The following is a 26,015-nucleotide window of genomic DNA, read 5'->3' as shown; positions in this document are numbered from 1 at the left end:
CTCCAACACTGTTGATCAGGGTATAAGTTAATAAAATCATCTCTTGAGAGAAATTCAATATGTATAAAAATAATATGACATTTTATATATTCCATGACCAGAAAATAAATTTATTTATTTATTTGTTAGTTTTTTAAAAGTAAGCTTTATCCTCAACATGGAGCTCAAACTCATGACCCTGAGATCAAGAGTTGCATGCTCTAGTGACAGAGCCAGTCAGGTGCCCCTCCATGACCTGAAAATTTAATTGTAGGATTCTTATCTTAGGAAATAGCCATAAAAATGAAAAATAGATTTTCTACAAAGATATTCATCACAATTTCAAAAAAAATTAGAAGCAACTTAAATGTCCATCAATAAGGAAATGGTTAAACAAATTATGGTTCACACACATATAGAGATATGTTCAGGTAATAAAACAATCTTATTCTGTAAAAGAAATTTGTATGATATATAACAAAATGTTCACAAGAGTATCTATGGGTAATTATTCTTTTCTTTCTATGTTTCTGGATTTTCCATATTTAATTAGTATCTACTACATTAATAGTCCTACAAAATGATGACTATTATTTTATGAAAAATAGATTTGGTTGAGCCAGATATTTTATTTTGGGGAAGAATAAATTAAATAGTTCCAATTATTTATTCATTCCACAAATAATTATTGAGTTTCTACTAAATGCCAGAGAGTGCTATATGAAGGAGTTAAAACTGTAAAGAAAATTTACAGTCCTCCTCCTTACTGAGTGACTCTAGTCTAGAGGGAAAGACAATGATTAAGTATATAGCACAATGTCAAGTGCTATGAGGACAATATAGCAGGGTAGGATGATGGGGCTATTTCAGAAAGAGTAGATGAGAAAAGGTCAGTCTGAGGAGTGACAATGTTAGCAAAGATCTGACTGAAGTGAGGTAGACAACTATGCAAATATTCACAGAAGGAACATTCTAGTCAAAACAACAGCAATTAAGGGACATCGGCGGGAATAGTGGAGTAAGGAATTTTGAAACCCTTTTCCTCCATAAAAGCAATGAAAACACTAGCAAAAACTGTCAGTATCAGTTTTCAGAACTCTGGAAATTAACCAAAGGCGTGGAACAATCTGGGAACATTTATTTAAGAAAAAAAGCTGAATCTTGGTCAGGACAGAGAGCTTTGTGGCATTTTAAAGTTTAATATTTTAAAGATTTTATTTAATTATTTGAGAGAGAGAGCATGAACAGAGAGGGGAGGGAGAAGCAGGCTCTCTGCTGAGCAGGGAGCCCGACACTGGGTCATGGGTCATTCCCGGACCCTGAGATCATGACCTGAGCCTAAGGCCTCAGATGCCTCACTGACTAAGTCACCCAAGCACCCCAGCTTTGTGGCATTTTAATCTGCCCCATTCCTCAGCCTCTCTTCTCTGCTCAACAGTAGCCTAAAGAACTAACAACCTGCAACCAAAGTGAAAGGCAACAGTCTGGCTGCCACCAGAGAATGCAGTCCCATTCCCATCATTGTTTAATCTGGCATTCCCTGTGTAGTATAAGCCCTGACAGTTATGAGGGTTTTTTTCTGTTTTGTTAACACAAGTGCTTGACTTAAGCTTTGGTTGCTGAGGCATCCACTTCAAAGCTGGCTATCAGGCTATCTATCTGGAATTAAAACATTGTTAGCCACATGAGTAGACAAAGATCTCCCTGCACTGAAGCTCCTTGGTTTTGGGGCTGTTGGTTGATTTCAGTAACTGACCATTTGGGCCACTTGTCTTTTCCCCACTCTTTAAATTCTTGCTCTTATGTTTTAAATTTACCAATAGAAATGAGCCCATGAAACCCTATGCTCCGCTTTTGACCCCAATAAAAGCAGAGCCTCAGCCCATTTGCTCCCTCACTTTCTCTCTCCTCACCCCCTCCCCCAACCTGTGTGGCCCCAGGTGTGCTGTGTGATATCCTACTTTTAGAAGTAATAAACCTGTATTTTTCAAAGTTTCCTGAGGGTTGTCGCTGGACAGAATCTTTCAATAATAAGAACTACAAGGGTCAGTCCTAATATTGATTGGGAAAAAGATGTCTACAGAAGGATCTCCAGAGACTTCTAGCCCATAACATTTCTAATAATAGGCTGAGACCAGCGTAAAACACACGAGAAGACTCCATTCCTGAGGCCTGACTTTCTTTAACCTAATTCAAAACTCACCCAGTATTATCTTGTCTTGAAGGTATTTGTTGAAAACAATTATAGCAGTTGTTTAAAATTATAGCTGTTAGAGGCAGTTGGTAACAGGGCCACAATAGGCCAACCAAAAAGCTTAAAAGAAAAGTTTGAGGGGCGCCTGGGTGGCTCAGTTGGTTAAGTGTCTGCCAGTAGCTCAGGTTATGATCTCGGGATTCTGGGATCGAGCCCAACATCAGGCTCCCTGCTCAGCATGGAGTCCACTTCTCCCTCTCCCTCTGTCCCCCGCTCATGTTCTCTCTGTCTCTCAAATAAATGAATAAATAAATAAATAAATAAATAAATAAATAAATAAATAAAAAGGAAAGCTTGGGAATAAGATGTCCATATGGGACTTTGAAGAACTGACAGTTTCCAGAAAATCTAAAAGGTTATGCTGCACATGTGTAGAGAAGTGTGCATTCCTAGCTAGGATTTTGTGAATGCTCTGTACAAAATGAGAACATGCTAAGTTGCCACCTTGAGTTAAACTCTTCACAAGCAGGAAGTAAAGACTAAAGCAGTGTGGCAAACAGTCTCGAGTGCCTGAACAGGAAAGCAGAGCCCCTAGGCTAACACGGGGAGCCTTTAGTTCCAGCGTTTAGGGAATCTCTGGGTAGTCTTTAGTTGACCAATAATCTAACTAAGCAGAGACTTAAATGGCCACACACCACAAAGAATTTACTTATAATAGACACAAAACCTCAGAAAATTGGTTCGGGAAAGTAACTAGACCAGCAAACAACAGACAGCAAAAATATCAAACCCCAGGGAGGAGGAAGAAGCCGATTTCTGGCCCTGTCACATTGTTTTGTATAAAATGCCCAGATTTCAACAAGTTGTGAGACATGCAAAGAAACAAAAAAAATATGGCCCACTGACAGGCAGAAAAGTCGTCAATGGAAACTGTCCCTGAAGAAGCACAGATGTACTTCAGTAAACTTTAAATCAACTATCTTGAGTATACTCAAGATCTAAAAGGAAGTGTGGACAAGGAGCAAAAGGAAACCAGGAGGCCCATGTATCATCACATAGAGAATATCAATAAAGAGAAATTAGGTATTTACAGCTGTAAATTTCATTTAAAGCACTGCTTTAGTTTCATAAATCTTCGTATGTTGCACCAAAATGCCAGTGGTGTGATGGGTGAGTGGGGGTTGAATTTGGGATATTTTTGAAGGTAGAGTACAATAAATTTGCAGAAACATTGAATCTGGGTACGAAATGAGAGAGAAAGCATGAAGACACTGAGGATCTTTACGGAAGCAATATGGTTTATGGTGGTACTGTTCAATGAGATGGGGAACACTGGGGAAATCAGTTTTATGGGTAGAAATCAAGGGTTTTATTTGGGGCATTTTAAGATTTAGGTGATTATTAGATGTGAGTCTGGATGATATAACCTTGGTAAGAGAGCCCCAGAGGAAATCCCTTAGAGACTCCAATATTTAGAGATTAGATGAAGAGAGCCAACAAAGGAAGTTGAAAGGGAAAAGCCAGTGGCGTATCAGGAGAATCATGGGACTGTGGAGTCCTAGAAGTCAAGTGAAGAAAATGTTTCAAGAAACAGGATATGATTAACTGTCAAATGTTGATAAATCCTTAATATGAGGACTTAGAATCGATCGTTAGATTTGGCAAGGTGAAGGTTGTTCCAAAAGAGTGGAGGAGGAAAAAACCTTCTAGGTGTGGGAAGTGAGAAAATGAAGATAGTAAGTCTACACTACACCTTTGAGGGGAGTGTGGTAGTGAGCCTCTGAAGTACGTACTCTCCCCTAATTCCCTGACTTGGTATTCACACCCCTGTGTAAGCCTCTCCCCTCAAGTTCCGGCTGGATATAGTGACTCACTCCTAAGAATAGAATGCGGCAGAAGTGATAGGGTGTCACTTCAGGAAGATTAATTTACATAAAGGCTGTAGCTTCTTTCTTGGCTTTTCTCTTTCTCCGTCTCTCTGAACACTGGTGCTGGGAGAAGCGAGCTGCCATTCCAACTCTGGAGAGGACCAAGTAGTGTGGCAAGGAACTAAGGACTGCACTCCAATAACCCACGAGAAACAAGGCCTCCCAACAACTTGGTGAGTGAACTTGAAAATGAATCCTTCAGCTCCCTTGGTGGTGGGACTGCAGCCCTGGCTAGCAACTTGATCACAGCCTCATGAGAGAACCTGAGCTATAGTCACTAACTAAGTTGCTCCCAACTTCCTGATCCAGATGAACCATGAGATAAATCCATGTCATTTCTAGCTACTAAGTTTTGGGGAATTTGTTACACAGCCCTAGATAACTAATACAGGTGGAGGGAGGAGTGTGAAGAGTAGTTATATAGTCAAAGAAGGGTTTCTTTGGGTGGTTGTATAGTCTAAGAAGAGTTTTTTGTTGTTGTTTTTTTTTTTTGACAGGGAGATTTCATAGCATGTTTGTTTTCTCTGCTTGTCATAGAGCACTCTCATCTGCATATAATGACACAGTATAGAGGGGTGCTGATTGTAAGCCTTGCACAGGGGTCCAGGACAAGTGTGCAAAGGTTGCTGTTACATAGGAAAAAAGGATGAGGTAGTGTGTGTACAATGTAATTGGGTTAGTATATCTGAAGGTAGGTAAATTCTCTTCTGGTTGCTTCTATTTTCTCAGTAAAAGAAGGGAGGTCACCACCTAAGAATGAGTAGAGAAAATGAAACTAATGATAAGTAATTTCTTTTAACAATTAACCTATGGTATAAAGACAGTTAATTGGATTTGAGAACAATAAAACTGTTGCCAGTACAAAGTAACTATGATTTCTCTCAGCTGTCCTCAAAATGCTCCTTTAAGCTTTTACATCTCCTATCCTTTTCCCTAAATGACATAAAGATCTAATAAATATAAGCTTCCCCGCAGCCAAATACAATGGCTGAGGAAATTCCTGGGAACTCTTCTTTGGAGCATCTCTCCATGAGGACCATATGCACAGACAAATAGTACTGAGAAGAATATGCATTTGAGGGTGCCATAAGTGGACTTGGGGGCGCTTAGACCTCACACAATTGAGGCGATCACTGGGACTGGGATTGGAATTTCATGAGCTAAGAAATCTGTGTACACTTGAGTCTGGTCAGGGTAATTTGAACTAAGGAAACTGGTCTCAGAACTGGAGAGCAGAAAGTGGGCTGGGAGCTCAGCTAAGGATTAGCAAGGGTTACAAAATAATGAAAGAATTAGAAATCCACAAATACAAAAGCAAAAGCATCTAAGAAGCTACACATATAATGAGGCTTGGAATTGACATTCTAATAGCCCCATCATTGATAAATGAATAAATAAAACATGCCATAATTCCAATCCACTGAGAAGTTCTCAGAAGCATGATTAATAGGAATTGAACAGTAATTCGGCGAACTCATACTGCAAATAGCTTCAAAGTATAATCAATTTTGATGCTCAAGGTCTAACTATCATCTCTGAAAAGTTTACAATGAGTCACTTTCACTTTGCCAGTGTTGGTGGGAAACATTTCAGATATGAGTCCACATATTTGGAAGCCAATCTGAAATAGATAGAGGCTCCAGAGTAGCTCAACAATAGCAGCAGTTGAGCTGACTTGACTATATGAACCAAAAATGTATTCCCCCTTCTAAGCTAAATCATAGCTTGAGCCCAATGGTTGATGAATCTTCTAGCCTCATCTCACATTTATTTTTCCCTTGTCTATGCAGTGCACCTGGAAATCTTTCTGCTTATGTATAGTGTGAGGTTTCTGAAGTTCATGTCTACATAATGGACACAATCCCCATAAAGATCAATTTAGTCCCACCAACTAGAAGTAAGGGGAGTACCTTTAAAGAAGGAGTGTTATGCTTTTAGGGCACCATGACCCAATAGATCTCTTCCTCCTCTAAAGTCCCACAGTATTTTATTTAATTACTCTTTGGCTTTTATCATATCTGCCCACTTTGTAGTTATTTGTGGGTGTGAGTAATGGACTTAGAGAAACTTGAAGGTATATATTACCTCATATTCATCATCAAATATGGTATTTATTATAGCTAATAACCAAAATATTTCTGATTCTCCTTCCAGAAATGGTAGGAGGTGGGTGACACTTCCCTGTCCAGCCTCTAAGTTACATAGAAGGTAGAAGAGAATTCCCAAACTATTAGAACTACCTGAAGAGTTCAAAAAAGTTGCTTAACACAAGTCAACATAAAAACCCGTAGCATTTCTCTAGATCAATAATAACCAATTAGAAAACACAGTAGAGAATAAGATGCAATTTATAATAGTAGGCACCACTGTATAGCATCTGAAACTTAATCTAATCACAAAACACAAAATCTAATGAAGAAAATTTAAATGCTTACAAAGGACTTTGAAGAATGCCTTAATAAATAGAAGTACACAAAATCTTTTTGTATTCATTTCTACCCGAAATGGTCTACAGCTTTGATGCAATTACAACAAAAATCCCACTGTATTTTGGGAGTAATTGTGCATACAGACTCTAAGATGTATAGGAGAAAGTGAATGTCCACAAATAACTAATATAATTCTAAAAAATAAGACCAAAGAAGGGTCTTGCCCTACACAATTTTAAAATATATTACAAAGTTGTATCAAATCAAGGACAGATTATTTAATAAGTGGTAATTAGAAAAATGGACTTAACCATATTGAGAAAATGAAATGAAACCTGTACCTGTCATCATGTACAAAAAGCCCCCAATGGAAGGCAAAGTTGTAACTTTATTGGAAGAAAATATAGAAGATCCATTTGTTGTTGGCTTTCAAGAGGATTCCTTAAGATGCAGCAAGCACAAAATATAATGGGAAGAGTTACACTTGACCACATCAAAAGTCAAGGCACAATTCATTAGAAGACACCACAGACCAAGAAAGATGAGGGACATATTAGGGGAAAATCATTTGCAATGTCAAAAACACAAACAGATTAATATTTGGAACAGTACATCTCAATCCTTTCAGATCTAATGGTCTCTTTTAAAAAATTGTTGTGTAACCACCTTATATTACCCCAAAATAAAACTTGTAGATAATATTATCTACCAACACACATCATTAAAAATAATTATTACAATGTCCTAATTGTCATATCAAAAGAAATAAAAAGTGTGTTTCACTTTTGTGTTTCAAAAGGGCCAAATATATTAGAAGACATAGGAAGTAGAGAGATAGTTGCACACAGACATAGAATCACTAGGAATGGTACAGCTACAAATGTAAATTAATGTATGTTTTATTTTAAGTAAACTAGGCATGTTTTATTGGAGTCACAAATTCTTGAGCCTTGTTGCCTTTGGTTACCTGCCTTTCCAAAATGATAAGCGAACCTAGGTAATCATTCAAACAAAAGAGAGTTGCATTCCTGAACAAGATTCAGGACTACTTTGTGCTTTAAATGATCTGAACTCAGAATCTACTGTGTTTCATATACAAACAGATCTGTCATCTCCTTAAGTATCTGACAAGACATTTTAAAGTTAGGAGAGAAAAAAGAAAAAGAAAAAAAAGAAAGTTAGGAGAGATAGGGCAACCGGGGTGGCTCAGCGGTTTAGCACCACCTTCAGTCCAGGGCCTGATTCTGGAGACCTGGGATCAAGTCCCACGTCAGGCTCCCTGCATGGAGCCTGCTTCTCCCTCTGCCTGTGTATCTGCCTCTCTCTCTCTCTGTGTCTCTCATGAATAAATGAATAAAATCTTAAAAAAAAAAAGAAAGTTAGGAGGGATAAAGGAATATTTTGTGTGTGTGTAAGATGTCTAACATTCCTGGCCCTCACTCCCAAAAATCCAATAATACCCTCTGACCATTGGGATAACTAAACACGCCCCCACTAATTTCCAAAATATCCTCTTGAAAGGAATACTATCTCCACTGAGAATAGTTAGTCTAGATATATAAGAAACTTGTACAAGTCAGCAAGACAAATGGACTCTGCAGTATAGAAAACTGGGTAAAGATTATGAAAAGGTGGTTCACAGAAAGGCAGCATGATGCACAATATATGTATGAAGGGATGATCAGTTTCACTAGTAATTAGAAATATGGGTGACAGACACTGAGGAGGGCATTTGATGGGATGAGCACTGGGTGTTAATACTATATGTTGGCAAATCGAACTTCAATAAAAAATATATATCTAAAAAAAGTAATCAAAAATATGTGAGATGAAACAGCAACATTATTTTGCTTTATGCTCACAGCCCAAACTTCAAAAAATGGATACTATACAGTGCTAGAAAAGATATGCATAATCAGGAATCTTCAAGTATGCTTGATGGAAATGTAAACTGATGGCAGCTATTATAAAAAGATATTTGGAAGTTTCTAGCAAAAACAGAAATGTGAATTTCCCAGGACCCAGGAATTCCACTCCTGAGTATTGAGCCCAGAGAAATTACTGTCTAGGCACACAAACACACATAAAAGTATGTTCATGATAGCAGTGTTAGTAACAGAGAAGTATAAGATGCCATCTAAATGCAAGTAGAGAAATGCATAAAGTAAGGTATGTGCAGAGGATGGAATATTATATGGTAGTAAAAAATGGAATCAGTGTAGGTTTCAACAGCATAATGTTGAGTGAAAAGAAAAGGAAATGAAAAGAGTTAAGATGTGTAACCCAATATTATTTGTGTAACTATAACACCAAAATTAGACATTGCTGGAGATACTTATTGCATGTACATTAATGGTCTGGAAGGCTGATTGAAAAGGGCTGTGTGCATTCAAGATGAAATCAAATGAAATTGTGTTAGTTTAAATTCCCTTTTGCATTTTGTGGTTGAGAGATAGGGGAGGAAACGGGGGAGGTTGTGCTTGGAGAATTGGAGGCAATAGACACATTCTGAAAAGCAGAGATTGTACGGAAAGATGAGTCATCAGTAGACAAACCACTGCATTCCCAGGGAAGTCTATTAGTAACTATTCTCTCGAAGTCCACAAAGGAAAAGCTAGAGGGGTCCACATCAGAATGACAATAATATATTCACATAATTTTGCAGGAAATCATGATGGTGTCAGAAATTGACAGTCTTTTTCTTTGGTTTCATCTCCATTGAAAGCAGAGCCAAAAAGTCAGATTTTATGAAGCTGAGATTTATCTGCTGCTTAGGTGCCTAACAAGACACTAAATGCCAGAAGATTTTTTTGAAAGAATTATGAAATCATTTTTTAGTTTCTTCTAGATATTGTCAAAGCTTAGGAAGCATAGGCCTTAGGGAGTTTGAAGGATTGACAGGTCTATGATGGTAGCACAGGGGTTGAGGGAGTCTGTTTCAATCCAAATGGACTTATTAGGAAAAAAGTACCACCACTCTCCTAACTTGATCGTGTATTTCTATTAGCTGCTGTCATTGCTCATGGTCAGCCCATTATGCTTGATTAACACAAATTAATCTCAATACCAATTTTCCTGTATGTAGAGTGACTCATCCCTAATCGTTGTGATATTGTGTAATTACCAAATAGACTTTTTTAAAAAAAGATCTGAGCTAAATTTATAGCTAAGGGGTAGCACAAGTAGTCACTGCTCTAATCTGCTCTTGCTTTACAGAAAGAAAATAGTTGCTCCACCAATGAGTAGAGGATTTTGTTATCATATGCTATCCAGAATAGTATCCTCTGCAGCCTGTGTATGGTACATTTCATTATCTCACAAAAGCATTGGAAAGACTGATTGTGAGACTGCTGTATGATCCCAGGTTACATATATAATTTTAATAAATCTTTGTTTTCTATAAAATAAGAAATCAGCGGGGCACCTATCTGGCTCGGTTGGTGGAGCATGCAACTCTTGATCTCATTCATGCTTGTGTGTTTGAGCCCCATGTTGGGTGTAGAGATTATTTTTTTTTAATCTCAAAAAAAAAAAAAAGAAATTAGATGATCTCTAAGCTTGCTTCAAGCTAAAAAAAATCTGACACTGGCTTTCAGGATTTTTGAGGTTTGGTAATTTGGGTGAGAATAATTCAAAGTCACACATAAAACTGAATCACAACCCTTCTCTAGAGGTACATCATTATTTTTGAATGGTAATCTTCACATTATAAAATTTGCTCCATTGTTTAAGACAAAACTGCATACTTAATGATGCATACACAGAGTAACAAATAGAAGGTACTGAAATTAAAAGCAAATATGCAATTCAAAAGAAGTTTCTTTTTGAGGTGTCAAAGCAAGGTATATTAGGAGAAAATTGCAATGACCTTCTAAGAGAGCCTCACTTCCTAATCTCTACAAAAGCTACATGTAACTAGATGTATCAGTCCATCCATTTTATTTTATTTTATTTTTAATAAATTTATTTTTTATTGGTGTCCAATTTACCAACATACAGAATAACACCCAGTGCTCATCCCGTCAAGTGCCCCTCTCAGTGCCCCTCACCCATTCACCCCCACCCTCCGCCCTCCTCCCCTTCCACCACCCCTAGTTCGTTTCCCAGAGTTAGGAGTCTTTATATTCTGTCTCCCTTTCTGATATTTCCCACACATTTCTTCTCCCTTCCCTTATATTCCCTTTCACTATTATTTATATTCCCCAAATGAATGAGAACATATAATGTTTGTCCTTCTCCGATTGAGTTACTTCACTCAGCATAATACCCACCAGTTCCATCCAAGTTGAAGCAAATGGTGGGTATTTGTCATTTCTAATGGCTGAGGAATATTCCATTGTATACATAAACCACATCTTCTTTATCCATTCATCTTTCGATGGACACCGAGGCTCCATCCACAGTTTGCCTCTTGTGGACATTGCTGCTAGAAACATCGGGGTGCAGGTGTCCCGGCGTTTCATTGCAGCTGTATCTTTGTGGTAAATCCCCAGCAGTGCAATTGCTGGGTCGTAGGGCAGGTCTATTTTTAACTCTGAGGAACCTCCACACAGTTTTCCAGAGTGGCTGCACCAGTTCACATTCCCACCAACAGTGTAAGAGGGTTCTCTTTTCTCCACATCCTCTCCAACATTGGTGGTTTCCTGCCTTGTTAATTTTCCCCATTCTCACTGGTGTGAGGTGGTATCTCATTGTGGTTTTGATTTGTATTTCCCTTATGGCAAGTGATGCAGAGCATTTTCTCATGTGCGTGTTGGCCATGTCCATGTCTTCCTCTGTGAGATTTCTCTTCATGTCTTTTGCCCATTTCGTGATTGGATTGTTTGTTTCTTTGGTGTTGAGTTTAATAAGATCTTTATAGATCTTGGAAACTAGACCTTTATCTGATACGTCATTTGCAAATATCTTCTCCCATTCTGTAGGGTGTCTTTTAGTTTTGTTGACTGTATCCTTTGCTGTGCAAAAGCTTCTTATCTTGATGAAGTCCCAATAGTTCATTGTTGCCTTTGTTTCTTTTGCCTTCCTGGATGTATCTTGCAAGAAGTTACTGTAGCCGAGTTCAAAAAGGGTGTTGCCTGTGTTCTCCTCTAGGATTTTGATGGAATCTTATCTCACATTTAGATCTTTCATCCATTTTGAGTTTATCTTTGTGTGTGGTGAAAGAGAGTGGTCTAGTTTCATTCTTCTGCATGTGGATGTCCAATTTTCCCAGCACCATTTATTGAAGAGACTGTCTTTCTTCCAATGGATAGTCTTTCCTCCTTTATCGAATATTAGTTGACCATAAAGTTAAGGGTCCACTTCTGGGTTCTCTGTTCTGTTCCATTGATCTATGTGTCTGTTTTTGTGCCAGTACCACACTGTCTTGATGACCACAGCTTTGTAGTACAACCTGAAATCTGGCATTGTGATGCCCCCAGATATGGTTTTCTTTTTTAAAATTCCCCTGGCTATTCAGGGTCTTTTCTGGTTTCACACAAATCTTAAAATAATTTGTTCTAACTCTCTGAAGAAAGTCCCTGGTATTTTGATAGGGATTGCATTGAATGTGTAAATTGCCCTGGGTAACATTGACATTTTCACAATATTAATTCTGCCAATCCATGAGCATGGAAAATTTTTCCATCTCTTTGTGTCTTCCTCAATTTCTTTCAGAAGTGTTCTATACTTTTTAGGGTCTAGATCCTTTACCTCTTTGGGTAGGTTTATTCCTAGGTATCTTATGCTTTTGGGTGCAATTCTAAATGGGATTGACTCCTTGATTTCTCTTTCTTCAGTCTCCTTGTTAGTGCATAGAAATGCCATTGATTTCTGGGCATTGATTTTGTATCCTGCCACGCTAGCAAATTGCTGTATGAGTTCTAGCAATCTTGGGGTGGAGGCTTTTGGGTTTTCTATGTAGAGTATCATGTCATCTGTGAAGAGTGAGAGTTTGACTTCTTTTTTGCCAATTTGAATGCCTTTAATGTCTTTTTGTTGTCTGATTGCTGAGGCCAGGACTTCCAGTACTATGTTGAATAGCAGTGGTGAGAGTGGATATCCCTGTCTTGTTCCTGATCTTAGGGGAAAGGCTTCCAGTGATTCCCCATTGAGAATTATATTTGCTGTGGGCTTTTCGTAGATGGCTTTTAAGATGTTGAGGAATGTTCCCTCTATCCCTACACTCCGAAGAGTTTTGATCAGGAATGGATGCTGTATTTTGTCAAATGCTTTCTCTGCATCTAATGAGAGGATCATATGGTTCTTGGTTTTTCTCTTGCTGATATGATGAATCACATTGATTGTTTTACCAGTGTTGAACCAGCCTTGCATCCCGGGGATAAATCCTACTTGGTCATGGTGAATAATTTTCTTAATGTACTATTGGATCCTATTGGCTAGTATCTTGTTGAGAATTTTTTGCATCCATGTTCATCAGGGATATTGGTCTGTAATTCTCCTTTTTGGTGGGCTCTTTGTCTGGTTTTGGAATTAAGGTGATGCTGGCCTCATAGAACGAATTTGGAAGTACTCCATCTCTTTCTATCTTTCCAAACAGCTTTAGTAGAATAGGTATGGTTTCTTCTTTAAACGTTTGATAGAATTCCCCTGGGAAGCCATCTGGCCCTGGACTGTTGTGTCTTGGGAGGTTTTTGATGACTGCTTCAATTTCCTCCCTGGTTATTGGCCTGTTCAGGTTTTCTCTTTCTTCCTGTTCCAGTTTTGGTAGTTTGTGGCTTTCCAGGAATGCATCCATTTCTTCTAGATTGCCTAATTTATTGGCGTATAGCTGTTCATAATATGTTTTTAAAATCATTTGCATTTCCTTGGTGTTGGTAGTGATCTCCCCTTTCTCATTCATGATTTTATTAATTTGAGTCTTCTCTCTCTTCTTTTTAATAAGGTTGGCTAATGGTTTATCTATCTTATTAATTCTTTCAAAGAACCAACTCCTGGTTCTGTTGATCTGTTCCATAGTTCTTCTGGTCTCAATTTCGTTGAGTTCTGCTCGAATTTTTATTAACTCTCTTCTTCTGCTGGGTGTAGGATCTCTTTGCTGTTTTTTCTCTAGCTCCTTTATGTGTAAGGTGAGCTTTTGTATTTGAGTTCTTTCCAGTTTTTGAATGGATGCTTGTATTGTGATGTATTTCCCCCCAGGACTGCTTTTGCTGTATGCCAAAGATTTTGAAGGGTTGCATCTTTATTCTCATTAGTTTCCATGAATCTTTTTAATTCTTCCTTAATTTCCTGGTTGACCCTTTCATCTTTTAGCAGGATGGTCCTTAACCTCCACGTGTTTGAGGTCCTTCCAAACTTCTTGTTGTGATTTACTTCTAATTTCAAGGCATTATGGTCTGAGAATATGCAGGGGACGATCCCAATCTTTTGGTTTCGGTTCAGACCCAATTTGTGACCCAGTATGTGGTGTATTATCAAGAAAGTTCCATGAGCACTTGAAAAGAATGTGTATTCAGTTGAGTTTGGATGTAAAGTTCTGTAGGTATCTGTGAAATCCATCTGATCCAGTGTGTCATTTAAAGCTCTCGTTTCTTTGGAGATGTTGTGCTTAGAAGACCTATCGAGTATAGGAAGCGCTAGATTGAAGTCACCAAGTATAACTGTATTATTATCTAAGTATGCCTTAATTTTCGTTGTTAATTGATTTATATGTTTGGCAGCTCCCACATTCGGGGCATATATATATATTTTTTTTATAAGTTTAAGAATTTATTTTTTTTTTTAATTAACTTTTATTGGTGTTTAATTTACCAACATACAGAAAAACACCCAGTGCTCAACCCGTCAAGTGTCCACCTCAGTGCCCGTCACCCATTCCCCTCCAACACCCGCCCTCCTCCCCTTCCATCACCCCTAGTTCGTTTCCCCGAGTTAGGAGTCTTTATGTTCTGTCTCCCTTCCTGATATTTCCCAACATTTCTTTTCCATTCCTTTATATTCCCTTTCACTATTATTCATATTCCCCAAATGAATGAGAACATACACTGTTTGTCCTTCTCCGATTGACTTATTTCACTCAGCATAATACCCTCCAGTTCCATCCACGTTGAAGCAAATGGTGGGTATTTGTCGTTTCTAATTGCTGAGTAATATTCCATTGTATACATAAACCACATCTTCTTTATCCATTCATCTTTCGATGGACACCGAGGCTCCTTCCACAGTTTGGCTATTGTGGCCATTGCTGATAGAAACATCGGGGTGCAGGTGTCCCGACGTTTCATTGCATCTGAATCTTTGGGGTAAATCCCCAACAGTGCAATTGCTGGGTCGTAGGGCAGGTCTATTTTTAACTCTTTGAGGAACCTCCACACAGTTTTCCAGAGTGGCTGCACCAGTTCACATTCCCACCAACAGTGTAAGAGGGTTCCCTTTTCTCCGCATCCTCTCCAACATTTGTTGTTTCCTGCCTTGTTAATTTTCCCCATTCTCACTGGTGTGAGGTGGTATCTCATTGTGGTTTTGATTTGTATTTCCCTGATGGCAAGTGATGCAGAGCATTTTCTCATGTGCATGTTGGCCATGTCTATGTCTTCCTCTGTGAGATTTCTCTTCATGTCTTTTGCCCATTTCATGATTGGATTGTTTGTTTCTTTGGTGTTGAGTTTAATAAGTTCTTTATAGATTTTGGAAACTAGCCCTTTATCTGATATGTCATTTGCAAATATCTTCTCCCATTCTGTAGGTTGTCTTTTAGTTTTGTTGACTGTATCCTTTGCTGTGCAAAAGCTTCTTATCTTGATGAAGTCCCAATAGTTCATTTTTGCTTTTGTTTCTTTTGCCTTCGTGGATGTATCTTGCAAGAAGTTACTGTGGCCAAGTTCAAAAAGGGTGTTGCCTGTGTTCTCCTCTAGGATTTTAATGGAATCTTGTCTCACATTTAGATCTCTCATCCATTTTGAGTTTATCTTTGTGTATGGTGAAAGAGAGTGGTCCAGTTTCATTCTTCTGCATGTGGATGTCCAATTTTCCCAGCACCATTTATTGAAGAGACTGTCTTTCTTCCAATGGATAGTCTTTCCTCCTTTATCGAATATTAGATGACCGTACATTTCAGGGTCCCCTTCTGGGTTCTCTATTCTGTTCCATTGATCTATGTGTCTGTTTTTGTGCCAGTACCACACTGTCTTGATGACCACAGCTTTGTAATACAACCTGAAATCTGGCATTGTGATGCCCCCAGCTAAGGTTTTCTTTTTTAAAATTCCCCTGGCTATTCGGGGTCTTTTCTGATTCCACACAAATCTTAAAATAATTTGTTCTAACTCTCTGAAGAAAGTCCATGTTATTTTGATAGGGATTGCATTAAACGTATAAATTGCCCTGGGTAACATTGACATTTTTACAATATTAATTCTGCCAATCCATGAGCATGGAATATTTTTCCATCTCTTTGTGTCTTCCTCAATTTCTTTCAGAAGTGTTCTATAGTTTTTAGGGTATAGATCTTTTACCTCTTTGGTTAGGTTTATTCCTAGGTATCTTATGCTTTTGGGTGCAATTGTAAATGGGATTGACTTCTTAATTTCTCTTTCTTCAGTCTCATTGTTAGTGTATAGAAATGCCATTGATTTCTGGGCATTGATTTTGTATCCTGCCACGCTACCAAATTGCTGTATGAGTTCTAGCAATCTTGGGGTGGAGGCTTTTGGGTTTTCTATGTAGAGTATCATGTCATCTGTGAAGAGTGAGAGTTTGACTACTTTTTTGCCAATTTGAATGCCTTTAATGTCTTTTTGTTGTCTGATTGCTGAGGCCAGGACTTCCAGTACTATGTTGAATAGCAGTGGTGAGAGTGGATATCCCTGTCTTGTTCCTGATCTTAGGGGAAAGGCTTCCAGTGATTCCCCATTGAGAATTATATTTGCTGTGGGCTTTTCGTAGATGGCTTTTAAGATGTTGAGGAATGTTCCCTCTATCCCTACACTCCGAAGAGTTTTGATCAGGAATGGATGCTGTATTTTGTCAAATGCTTTCTCTGCATCTAATGAGAGGATCATATGGTTCTTGGTTTTTCTCTTGCTGATATGATGAATCACATTGATTGTTTTACCAGTGTTGAACCAGCCTTGCATCCCGGGGATAAATCCTACTTGGTCATGGTGAATAATTTTCTTAATGTACTATTGGATCCTATTGGCTAGTATCTTGTTGAGAATTTTTTGCATCCATGTTCATCAGGGATATTGGTCTGTAATTCTCCTTTTTGGTGGGCTCTTTGTCTGGTTTTGGAATTAAGGTGATGCTGGCCTCATAGAACGAATTTGGAAGTACTCCATCTCTTTCTATCTTTCCAAACAGCTTTAGTAGAATAGGTATGGTTTCTTCTTTAAACGTTTGATAGAATTCCCCTGGGAAGCCATCTGGCCCTGGACTGTTGTGTCTTGGGAGGTTTTTGATGACTGCTTCAATTTCCTCCCTGGTTATTGGCCTGTTCAGGTTTTCTCTTTCTTCCTGTTCCAGTTTTGGTAGTTTGTGGCTTTCCAGGAATGCATCCATTTCTTCTAGATTGCCTAATTTATTGGCGTATAGCTGTTCATAATATGTTTTTAAAATCATTTGCATTTCCTTGGTGTTGGTAGTGATCTCCCCTTTCTCATTCATGATTTTATTAATTTGAGTCTTCTCTCTCTTCTTTTTAATAAGGTTGGCTAATGGTTTATCTATCTTATTAATTCTTTCAAAGAACCAACTCCTGGTTCTGTTGATCTGTTCCATAGTTCTTCTGGTCTCAATTTCGTTGAGTTCTGCTCGAATTTTTATTAACTCTCTTCTTCTGCTGGGTGTAGGATCTCTTTGCTGTTTTTTCTCTAGCTCCTTTATGTGTAAGGTGAGCTTTTGTATTTGAGTTCTTTCCAGTTTTTGAATGGATGCTTGTATTGTGATGTATTTCCCCCCAGGACTGCTTTTGCTGTATGCCAAAGATTTTGAAGGGTTGCATCTTTATTCTCATTAGTTTCCATGAATCTTTTTAATTCTTCCTTAATTTCCTGGTTGACCCTTTCATCTTTTAGCAGGATGGTCCTTAACCTCCACGTGTTTGAGGTCCTTCCAAACTTCTTGTTGTGATTTACTTCTAATTTCAAGGCATTATGGTCTGAGAATATGCAGGGGACGATCCCAATCTTTTGGTTTCGGTTCAGACCCAATTTGTGACCCAGTATGTGGTGTATTATCAAGAAAGTTCCATGAGCACTTGAAAAGAATGTGTATTCAGTTGAGTTTGGATGTAAAGTTCTGTAGGTATCTGTGAAATCCATCTGATCCAGTGTGTCATTTAAAGCTCTCGTTTCTTTGGAGATGTTGTGCTTAGAAGACCTATCGAGTATAGGAAGCGCTAGATTGAAGTCACCAAGTATAACTGTATTATTATCTAAGTATGCCTTAATTTTCGTTGTTAATTGATTTATATGTTTGGCAGCTCCCACATTCGGGGCATATATATATATTTTTTTTATAAGTTTAAGAATTTATTTTTTTTTTTAATTAACTTTTATTGGTGTTTAATTTACCAACATACAGAAAAACACCCAGTGCTCAACCCGTCAAGTGTCCACCTCAGTGCCCGTCACCCATTCCCCTCCAACACCCGCCCTCCTCCCCTTCCATCACCCCTAGTTCGTTTCCCCGAGTTAGGAGTCTTTATGTTCTGTCTCCCTTCCTGATATTTCCCAACATTTCTTTTCCATTCCTTTATATTCCCTTTCACTATTATTCATATTCCCCAAATGAATGAGAACATACACTGTTTGTCCTTCTCCGATTGACTTATTTCACTCAGCATAATACCCTCCAGTTCCATCCACGTTGAAGCAAATGGTGGGTATTTGTCGTTTCTAATTGCTGAGTAATATTCCATTGTATACATAAACCACATCTTCTTTATCCATTCATCTTTCGATGGACACCGAGGCTCCTTCCACAGTTTGGCTATTGTGGCCATTGCTGATAGAAACATCGGGGTACAGGTGTCCCGACGTTTCATTGCATCTGAATCTTTGGGGTAAATCCCCAACAGTGCAATTGCTGGGTCGTAGGGCAGGTCTATTTTTAACTCTTTGAGGAACCTCCACACAGTTTTCCAGAGTGGCTGCACCAGTTCACATTCCCACCAACAGTGTAAGAGGGTTCCCTTTTCTCCGCATCCTCTCCAACATTTGTTGTTTCCTGCCTTGTTAATTTTCCCCATTCTCACTGGTGTGAGGTGGTATCTCATTGTGGTTTTGATTTGTATTTCCCTGATGGCAAGTGATGCAGAGCATTTTCTCATGTGCATGTTGGCCATGTCCATGTCTTCCTCTGTGAGATTTCTCTTCATGTCTTTTGCCCATTTCATGATTGGATTGTTTGTTTCTTTGGTGTTGAGTTTAATAAGTTCTTTATAGATTTTGGAAACTAGCCCTTTATCTGATATGTCATTTGCAAATATCTTCTCCCATTCTGTAGGTTGTCTTTTAGTTTTGTTGACTGTATCCTTTGCTGTGCAAAAGCTTCTTATCTTGATGAAGTCCCAATAGTTCATTTTTGCTTTTGTTTCTTTTGCCTTCGTGGATGTATCTTGCAAGAAGTTACTGTGGCCAAGTTCAAAAAGGGTGTTGCCTGTGTTCTCCTCTAGGATTTTAATGGAATCTTGTCTCACATTTAGATCTCTCATCCATTTTGAGTTTATCTTTGTGTATGGTGAAAGAGAGTGGTCCAGTTTCATTCTTCTGCATGTGGATGTCCAATTTTCCCAGCACCATTTATTGAAGAGACTGTCTTTCTTCCAATGGATAGTCTTTCCTCCTTTATCGAATATTAGATGACCGTACATTTCAGGGTCCCCTTCTGGGTTCTCTATTCTGTTCCATTGATCTATGTGTCTGTTTTTGTGCCAGTACCACACTGTCTTGATGACCACAGCTTTGTAATACAACCTGAAATCTGGCATTGTGATGCCCCCAGCTAAGGTTTTCTTTTTTAAAATTCCCCTGGCTATTCGGGGTCTTTTCTGATTCCACACAAATCTTAAAATAATTTGTTCTAACTCTCTGAAGAAAGTCCATGTTATTTTGATAGGGATTGCATTAAACGTATAAATTGCCCTGGGTAACATTGACATTTTTACAATATTAATTCTGCCAATCCATGAGCATGGAATATTTTTCCATCTCTTTGTGTCTTCCTCAATTTCTTTCAGAAGTGTTCTATAGTTTTTAGGGTATAGATCTTTTACCTCTTTGGTTAGGTTTATTCCTAGGTATCTTATGCTTTTGGGTGCAATTGTAAATGGGATTGACTTCTTAATTTCTCTTTCTTCAGTCTCATTGTTAGTGTATAGAAATGCCATTGATTTCTGGGCATTGATTTTGTATCCTGCCACGCTACCAAATTGCTGTATGAGTTCTAGCAATCTTGGGGTGGAGGCTTTTGGGTTTTCTATGTAGAGTATCATGTCATCTGTGAAGAGTGAGAGTTTGACTTCTTTTTTGCCAATTTGAATGCCTTTAATGTCTTTTTGTTGTCTGATTGCTGAGGCCAGGACTTCCAGTACTATGTTGAATAGCAGTGGTGAGAGTGGATATCCCTGTCTTGTTCCTGATCTTAGGGGAAAGGCTTCCAGTGATTCCCCATTGAGAATTATATTTGCTGTGGGCTTTTCGTAGATGGCTTTTAAGATGTTGAGGAATGTTCCCTCTATCCCTACACTCCGAAGAGTTTTGATCAGGAATGGATGCTGTATTTTGTCAAATGCTTTCTCTGCATCTAATGAGAGGATCATATGGTTCTTGGTTTTTCTCTTGCTGATATGATGAATCACATTGATTGTTTTACCAGTGTTGAACCAGCCTTGCATCCCGGGGATAAATCCTACTTGGTCATGGTGAATAATTTTCTTAATGTACTATTGGATCCTATTGGCTAGTATCTTGTTGAGAATTTTTTGCATCCATGTTCATCAGGGATATTGGTCTGTAATTCTCCTTTTTGGTGGGCTCTTTGTCTGGTTTTGGAATTAAGGTGATGCTGGCCTCATAGAACGAATTTGGAAGTACTCCATCTCTTTCTATCTTTCCAAACAGCTTTAGTAGAATAGGTATGGTTTCTTCTTTAAACGTTTGATAGAATTCCCCTGGGAAGCCATCTGGCCCTGGACTGTTGTGTCTTGGGAGGTTTTTGATGACTGCTTCAATTTCCTCCCTGGTTATTGGCCTGTTCAGGTTTTCTCTTTCTTCCTGTTCCAGTTTTGGTAGTTTGTGGCTTTCCAGGAATGCATCCATTTCTTCTAGATTGCCTAATTTATTGGCGTATAGCTGTTCATAATATGTTTTTAAAATCATTTGCATTTCCTTGGTGTTGGTAGTGATCTCCCCTTTCTCATTCATGATTTTATTAATTTGAGTCTTCTCTCTCTTCTTTTTAATAAGGTTGGCTAATGGTTTATCTATCTTATTAATTCTTTCAAAGAACCAACTCCTGGTTCTGTTGATCTGTTCCATAGTTCTTCTGGTCTCAATTTCGTTGAGTTCTGCTCGAATTTTTATTAACTCTCTTCTTCTGCTGGGTGTAGGATCTCTTTGCTGTTTTTTCTCTAGCTCCTTTATGTGTAAGGTGAGCTTTTGTATTTGAGTTCTTTCCAGTTTTTGAATGGATGCTTGTATTGTGATGTATTTCCCCCCAGGACTGCTTTTGCTGTATGCCAAAGATTTTGAAGGGTTGCATCTTTATTCTCATTAGTTTCCATGAATCTTTTTAATTCTTCCTTAATTTCCTGGTTGACCCTTTCATCTTTTAGCAGGATGGTCCTTAACCTCCACGTGTTTGAGGTCCTTCCAAACTTCTTGTTGTGATTTACTTCTAATTTCAAGGCATTATGGTCTGAGAATATGCAGGGGACGATCCCAATCTTTTGGTTTCGGTTCAGACCCAATTTGTGACCCAGTATGTGGTGTATTATCAAGAAAGTTCCATGAGCACTTGAAAAGAATGTGTATTCAGTTGAGTTTGGATGTAAAGTTCTGTAGGTATCTGTGAAATCCATCTGATCCAGTGTGTCATTTAAAGCTCTCGTTTCTTTGGAGATGTTGTGCTTAGAAGACCTATCGAGTATAGGAAGCGCTAGATTGAAGTCACCAAGTATAACTGTATTATTATCTAAGTATGCCTTAATTTTCGTTGTTAATTGATTTATATGTTTGGCAGCTCCCACATTCGGGGCATATATATATATTTTTTTTATAAGTTTAAGAATTTATTTTTTTTTTTAATTAACTTTTATTGGTGTTTAATTTACCAACATACAGAAAAACACCCAGTGCTCAACCCGTCAAGTGTCCACCTCAGTGCCCGTCACCCATTCCCCTCCAACACCCGCCCTCCTCCCCTTCCATCACCCCTAGTTCGTTTCCCCGAGTTAGGAGTCTTTATGTTCTGTCTCCCTTCCTGATATTTCCCAACATTTCTTTTCCATTCCTTTATATTCCCTTTCACTATTATTCATATTCCCCAAATGAATGAGAACATACACTGTTTGTCCTTCTCCGATTGACTTATTTCACTCAGCATAATACCCTCCAGTTCCATCCACGTTGAAGCAAATGGTGGGTATTTGTCGTTTCTAATTGCTGAGTAATATTCCATTGTATACATAAACCACATCTTCTTTATCCATTCATCTTTCGATGGACACCGAGGCTCCTTCCACAGTTTGGCTATTGTGGCCATTGCTGATAGAAACATCGGGGTGCAGGTGTCCCGACGTTTCATTGCATCTGAATCTTTGGGGTAAATCCCCAACAGTGCAATTGCTGGGTCGTAGGGCAGGTCTATTTTTAACTCTTTGAGGAACCTCCACACAGTTTTCCAGAGTGGCTGCACCAGTTCACATTCCCACCAACAGTGTAAGAGGGTTCCCTTTTCTCCGCATCCTCTCCAACATTTGTTGTTTCCTGCCTTGTTAATTTTCCCCATTCTCACTGGTGTGAGGTGGTATCTCATTGTGGTTTTGATTTGTATTTCCCTGATGGCAAGTGATGCAGAGCATTTTCTCATGTGCATGTTGGCCATGTCCATGTCTTCCTCTGTGAGATTTCTCTTCATGTCTTTTGCCCATTTCATGATTGGATTGTTTGTTTCTTTGGTGTTGAGTTTAATAAGTTCTTTATAGATTTTGGAAACTAGCCCTTTATCTGATATGTCATTTGCAAATATCTTCTCCCATTCTGTAGGTTGTCTTTTAGTTTTGTTGACTGTATCCTTTGCTGTGCAAAAGCTTCTTATCTTGATGAAGTCCCAATAGTTCATTTTTGCTTTTGTTTCTTTTGCCTTCGTGGATGTATCTTGCAAGAAGTTACTGTGGCCAAGTTCAAAAAGGGTGTTGCCTGTGTTCTCCTCTAGGATTTTAATGGAATCTTGTCTCACATTTAGATCTCTCATCCATTTTGAGTTTATCTTTGTGTATGGTGAAAGAGAGTGGTCCAGTTTCATTCTTCTGCATGTGGATGTCCAATTTTCCCAGCACCATTTATTGAAGAGACTGTCTTTCTTCCAATGGATAGTCTTTCCTCCTTTATCGAATATTAGATGACCGTACATTTCAGGGTCCCCTTCTGGGTTCTCTATTCTGTTCCATTGATCTATGTGTCTGTTTTTGTGCCAGTACCACACTGTCTTGATGACCACAGCTTTGTAATACAACCTGAAATCTGGCATTGTGATGCCCCCAGCTAAGGTTTTCTTTTTTAAAATTCCCCTGGCTATTCGGGGTCTTTTCTGATTCCACACAAATCTTAAAATAATTTGTTCTAACTCTCTGAAGAAAGTCCATGTTATTTTGATAGGGATTGCATTAAACGTATAAATTGCCCTGGGTAACATTGACATTTTTACAATATTAATTCTGCCAATCCATGAGCATGGAATATTTTTCCATCTCTTTGTGTCTTCCTCAATTTCTTTCAGAAGTGTTCTATAGTTTTTAGGGTATAGATCTTTTACCTCTTTGGTTAGGTTTATTCCTAGGTATCTTATGCTTTTGGGTGCAATTGTAAATGGGATTGACTTCTTAATTTCTCTTTCTTCAGTCTCATTGTTAGTGTATAGAAATGCCATTGATTTCTGGGCATTGATTTTGTATCCTGCCACGCTACCAAATTGCTGTATGAGTTCTAGCAATCTTGGGGTGGAGGCTTTTGGGTTTTCTATGTAGAGTATCATGTCATCTGTGAAGAGTGAGAGTTTGACTTCTTTTTTGCCAATTTGAATGCCTTTAATGTCTTTTTGTTGTCTGATTGCTGAGGCCAGGACTTCCAGTACTATGTTGAATAGCAGTGGTGAGAGTGGATATCCCTGTCTTGTTCCTGATCTTAGGGGAAAGGCTTCCAGTGATTCCCCATTGAGAATTATATTTGCTGTGGGCTTTTCGTAGATGGCTTTTAAGATGTTGAGGAATGTTCCCTCTATCCCTACACTCCGAAGAGTTTTGATCAGGAATGGATGCTGTATTTTGTCAAATGCTTTCTCTGCATCTAATGAGAGGATCATATGGTTCTTGGTTTTTCTCTTGCTGATATGATGAATCACATTGATTGTTTTACCAGTGTTGAACCAGCCTTGCATCCCGGGGATAAATCCTACTTGGTCATGGTGAATAATTTTCTTAATGTACTATTGGATCCTATTGGCTAGTATCTTGTTGAGAATTTTTTGCATCCATGTTCATCAGGGATATTGGTCTGTAATTCTCCTTTTTGGTGGGCTCTTTGTCTGGTTTTGGAATTAAGGTGATGCTGGCCTCATAGAACGAATTTGGAAGTACTCCATCTCTTTCTATCTTTCCAAACAGCTTTAGTAGAATAGGTATGGTTTCTTCTTTAAACGTTTGATAGAATTCCCCTGGGAAGCCATCTGGCCCTGGACTGTTGTGTCTTGGGAGGTTTTTGATGACTGCTTCAATTTCCTCCCTGGTTATTGGCCTGTTCAGGTTTTCTCTTTCTTCCTGTTCCAGTTTTGGTAGTTTGTGGCTTTCCAGGAATGCATCCATTTCTTCTAGATTGCCTAATTTATTGGCGTATAGCTGTTCATAATATGTTTTTAAAATCATTTGCATTTCCTTGGTGTTGGTAGTGATCTCCCCTTTCTCATTCATGATTTTATTAATTTGAGTCTTCTCTCTCTTCTTTTTAATAAGGTTGGCTAATGGTTTATCTATCTTATTAATTCTTTCAAAGAACCAACTCCTGGTTCTGTTGATCTGTTCCATAGTTCTTCTGGTCTCAATTTCGTTGAGTTCTGCTCGAATTTTTATTAACTCTCTTCTTCTGCTGGGTGTAGGATCTCTTTGCTGTTTTTTCTCTAGCTCCTTTATGTGTAAGGTGAGCTTTTGTATTTGAGTTCTTTCCAGTTTTTGAATGGATGCTTGTATTGTGATGTATTTCCCCCCAGGACTGCTTTTGCTGTATGCCAAAGATTTTGAAGGGTTGCATCTTTATTCTCATTAGTTTCCATGAATCTTTTTAATTCTTCCTTAATTTCCTGGTTGACCCTTTCATCTTTTAGCAGGATGGTCCTTAACCTCCACGTGTTTGAGGTCCTTCCAAACTTCTTGTTGTGATTTACTTCTAATTTCAAGGCATTATGGTCTGAGAATATGCAGGGGACGATCCCAATCTTTTGGTTTCGGTTCAGACCCAATTTGTGACCCAGTATGTGGTGTATTATCAAGAAAGTTCCATGAGCACTTGAAAAGAATGTGTATTCAGTTGAGTTTGGATGTAAAGTTCTGTAGGTATCTGTGAAATCCATCTGATCCAGTGTGTCATTTAAAGCTCTCGTTTCTTTGGAGATGTTGTGCTTAGAAGACCTATCGAGTATAGGAAGCGCTAGATTGAAGTCACCAAGTATAACTGTATTATTATCTAAGTATGCCTTAATTTTCGTTGTTAATTGATTTATATGTTTGGCAGCTCCCACATTCGGGGCATATATATATATTTTTTTTATAAGTTTAAGAATTTATTTTTTAAGATTTTATTTATTCATGAGAGACACAGAGAGAGAGAGGCAGAGAGACAGGCAGAGGGAGAAGCAGGCTCCATGCAGGGAGCCTGACTTGGGACTTGATCCCAGGTCTCCAAGATCAGGCCCTGGGCCGAAGGCAGGCACTAAACCGCTGAGCCACCCAGGGATCCCCCGGAGCATATATATTGAGGATTGTTAAGTCCTCTTGTTGGATAGATCCTTTAAGTATGATATAGTGTCCCTCTTCATCTCTCACTACAGTCTTCGCGGTAAATTTTAGTTTATCTGATATAAGGATGGCTACCCCTGCTTTCTTTTGAGTACCATTTGTTTTTTTTTTTTTTAAGAATTTTTTTTTTAAATTTTTATTTATGATAGTCACACAGAGAGAGAGAGAGAGAGAGAGAGAGAGAGAGAGAGGCAGAGACACAGGCAGAGGGAGAAACAGGCTCCATGCACCGGGAGCCGGACGTGGGATTCGATCCCGGG

The 26,015-nt window shown here is 38.6% G+C and overlaps 1 long non-coding RNA gene across 1 annotated transcript in view; it reads left to right on the top strand.

The window, feature by feature from the left end:
• The first annotated feature begins 4,158 nt into the window (after positions 1–4,158).
• LOC121483515 overlaps positions 4,159–26,015 on the top strand; it is a 135,889-nt gene continuing 114,032 nt past the window's right edge. The window contains exon 1 of the long non-coding RNA XR_005985740.1: positions 4,159–4,274. This is a non-coding gene — a long non-coding RNA (uncharacterized LOC121483515). The remainder of the gene's footprint in view (positions 4,275–26,015) is intronic.

The sequence above is a fragment of the Vulpes lagopus genome, chromosome X (genome assembly GCF_018345385.1).
Source record: "Vulpes lagopus strain Blue_001 chromosome X, ASM1834538v1, whole genome shotgun sequence".
Taxonomy (NCBI): Eukaryota; Metazoa; Chordata; class Mammalia; order Carnivora; family Canidae; genus Vulpes; species Vulpes lagopus.
Note: the sequence above shows the minus strand (reverse complement) of the source record. Positions and strands in the feature narration are given on the sequence as shown.